Below are 4,131 nucleotides of genomic sequence, written 5' to 3'. Positions count from 1 at the left end.
CTTTAGTGCCCATCTTATTTCACAGGTAATTGGAGGATGTGAGAAAAACATGGGGAGAAGGAAGGAAACACACATGTGGTGTGCTTGCTGTGTTCGTTGTTCATGGATTTCCCCATTTAATACCAGTCCAGCAGCTCTCGCTGCTCCCGTCTCACTCATAAGAAAACTCAGGCCCTGAAATTGAGGAACAGGAGAGCCTGCTAGTACAAGGAGGACTTGACAGTTGACTACTGGTGTGGAAAGCATCCGAGTAGTAGCGAAGAGACGCAAAAGTTGGAGTTTCAAGGTGGATCTTCTGAGAAGCGAGATGAATGATATTTATTCATACAATGAAGCTCTATTTGGCCCACCTTGATTGCCATGACACCTCACCCCTGCCTCTTCCCTCACACCTCCAGCTCTGCTTTGAGGCTAGTTGGATTGCGTGGCCTCCCTCCACCTCCCAGCGCAGGGTCAGATCCTGAGGACTGGGCTGGACCAGATGACCCGGTTCCCCCGAGTGTCTGATGGCAACATGTCTAGATATAACTGTGACCAGGGGAAAGCTAAGAGTCAGAATATCCCACCGGAGGACAGTCAAGGGAAAGTTACCATGTCAGAAGACACAAACATTAGGACAAGGTCAAAGAGCTGGACAGGAGACAGGGAAAGTGCTGCTGGGTCTGCAAGTCCAGAGATGAGCAAAGGGCAAACCGTGGTATTCTTGAAGGGCACCACACTACTCAGAGACTCCATTCACCCCCCACCCCACCTCACTGTGTCATAACCCCTGTGGCAATGTCCAGGTCTCTGGTTCATAAGTCAACTGCCTACCGGATGGTTCATATGAGATGTCTAGATGGCAGGTGGCAGCACAACGTTCTTAACTCCCTTTGCACCCCACCCCCAAAACAACGTCTACTTCCTGCATTATTTTCTCTTCCAACTTCTGTAATTTCTCTTAATGAAGCCATCAGCTTCCCTGTCACACAGGCTAGAAACATCAGTTACCTGAACGTTTCCTTCATTTCATTCCACATTCAAATATTGCCCAATTTTCTTGGTTTTCATCCAGGCACGGTTCTAGAAACTGGCTTCTGCCCCGCCCCCCCAACTCCCATAAATCGAGCTCTAGACTGTGACATAGTCTGGGCCTCGAGAGCTGGCCGACCATGTGCTGGTTCTTTCCTCTCCTTTCCAGCCTCCAGGGTGGTCTTGCCAATTGTCACATGGAATCACATCCCCTCCAGCTTCTCCTCAGTCCTTGGGCTCCCTCTGCCTCCCAGCCTGAGGTTCTAAACTACAGTGTCACACCCCCATGTCCAGGAGCTGATCCAGGCTCAGCCCCACTTCCTGCCTCACTCCCCCACTGCAGCAAAGCTCTAGTGCTTCCCCAACACACCAAGACCTTCATGCACTTGCTTATGCAAGCCAAGTTCTGTGCCTGGGACTGCTTTCCCTTGATATGATTCTAGGATGCTTATCAGACACCATGCTCAGTCCTCAACTTACTGTCTTCCTCAATTTAGACAATAATCTTCTGGGGTCCCTACTTTTTTCTCTTTTTCACACAAATGAAAATACAAGGAAAGAAAGATTGAGTAGATTCCACAAGGTCATAGTACTAGTAAGAAGTGTGGGCCAGACTCCAACCTTGGCTCTCTGGAGCACCCTCACTTTCTACAGCTGGAAAACTCCTATGCACCCTTTTATACCCACGTCAAGTATCATCTCTGGAAAGCCTTTATCTAGTTCATAGGCAAAATGATCAATTCTGTCTTCTGCTCTCAAAACATTTTGTTCCTTTTCCTATTATGTTTATCATATTATATCATAGTTATTTATTTTTGTGTATTTACCCCCTACTAGATGTATTTATCCCCTACCAGAAGGATTTCAACCTTCTTAGTCTTACTGGAAATAGTCCAGATCTCCTGACACTGAGTAATCAATAAAGGTTTATTAAGGTGAGCAAAAGGATAACTGAATTAAGAGATAAATTTAAGAAAAACATCAGGTGTCATTCATTTAAATTCTTATTTCTCTAGATCTGATGCTGCGGATTAGAAGTTTCATGTTTTTCCCTTTGTTTCCTATTCCCTAGCTCTACACACTATTCTCTGGCTTTGCTTGGTCCTTTTTAGAGATGATCCCTTTTTCCCTATTCTCGGAAATCAATAAAAGATTGTATAAGAATATACATATACATATATGTATATATATACATATATATTTAAATCCAGTGTAAGTAGTAATGCTGATGTTGGAACAAGAGACCTGCGCTGGGTGAAGTTGCTGTTGTGACCCAGAAACACCATGAAACTGACAAAAAAAGTGTCATAAAACCCTGCCCCTCCTTCCTCATGCTCTAACTACCACCCTTAACACGCTCTCCTGTCCCTGGCCAGCGCCACACCTCACTCTCAGAATGTCCCTCTTTCCCATGGGTATAAAGCACACTCCCTTCTGCTTCAAAGAACCCGGGAAGGTCCATCTCCTCCACCCCAGGAACCCGTTCCCACCAAGAGCTCCAATGGCAACTCCCTGGCCGCTTCAAGGGAAAAAATGACTCATGCTTGGAAATGGGAGAATTCACTCATTACAAAACCCCAAATGATAGCTATTCTCCCTGGTATAAATAATAATTTGTTTGTTCATCCAGTGGCCTCAACAACAGGATGTACAGTCACCTTGGAGTTTGTAAATCCCCCTCTGCAGCTAATGCTGTTTTTAATTTGTTTGGATTGAAAGCAAGGATTATATTTGTTAAGTAACCACTCATCTTGGATGGCTGCTGAAAGGCCATAATTGCCTGGGCCCTACTGTACAACACACCACCTTCGGCTCCCTGAGAAATAGTAGTTGAATATTTTGTAATAGGATCTATGAGGTGTTATTTACCTAAATACATTTTAGCCTTGGGTTCTGCTAAGGATTTTATACTGACCCACCCAATTTTCTTACAAAAGTAACAGTTTAATGAGTAGCAAGATTGCTACTCTCTCTATTATGGTATCTATGCATGAATTGCTGAAGTCAAGTATTTTTAAGAAGAGAAAGAGAACTGGAATCACAGAGCCTCCTCTCATATAAACACAAAATAAATGTCTTCCTGCAATGGAAAGTAATGGAAAGAGGAGTACACAGTCTGCCAAGTTCATTTACTCCTGCCTTGCTTTTAAAGAGCAGGTGCAAGGCCAGCTGGTTGTTGCCAACACCTGTCTAGCACATGATCACGGGGATGATTAAGTGCCTATGTTAATAACCCACAGATAGTGGTGGTAAAGTAAAAATAATTGATGATAAACATCTTAAGGGGTTGAATTCTTGTGTCTTTGTCCCTGAAATGTTGATGATAGAGGCAAGATTTACTCGAGATGTTTGACTCCTGACATTCCCAACAGGGACAGGCATTCTTAAAAAGGGGATGCCCTATTGCTTCCAGAGTGTTCTCCTTCCAGGCTTTCCAACTACCCCAGGATTCTACTGGGATGCAGGGCTTTCACCTGTCAAATCCCTCCTGCCTAGGACCAATGTTCATGACAGCATTATTAATATCATATAATTATTATATTATATTATATTATATTATATTATATTATATTATATATTATATTATATTATATTATATTAACCTGGGTTTTAAAATCACACTATTGCATGTAAAATATGGAACATGTGTGCAAATGAATATAATGTGGTTTAGAGAGTGTCTGGCATCTTGTAAGCACTGGATACAGCTTGGCAGTTACGGCTATACCATTATTCCCACTTCTTCAGAGAAGACGGTGTGGTGAGGCCATGCAAACATTGATAGAGCACCACTAGGGATCAGTCCCCATCCCTGTGACCACTGACATGTTCCAGGAGAGACACCTGTGACAGCTCTCCTTATGCTCCTGGGAAATCATGAAGAACAATATTGACCTTCATGAAACAACACATACTTTATAGATCAAAAGCACTCAGATTTCTCACCTGATTTCAGAAACAGATGTTTTGCTTAACGCCCACCCCTGCTTAACCCAAGACCTCTATTCACTCCCCTGGATTCTAATCCTGAGCAGAAATACCTGACAAAATTCACATAAGAAGGTCGTTTCTACTACTCTTCCACTCTGACTCTGAGACATGTTCTCCTTTAATACGGAT

This window comes from Phoca vitulina, unplaced genomic scaffold (assembly GCF_004348235.1).
Source record: "Phoca vitulina isolate PV1807 unplaced genomic scaffold, GSC_HSeal_1.0 scaffold5, whole genome shotgun sequence".
Taxonomy (NCBI): Eukaryota; Metazoa; Chordata; class Mammalia; order Carnivora; family Phocidae; genus Phoca; species Phoca vitulina.
This window is presented reverse-complemented; position numbering follows the sequence as displayed.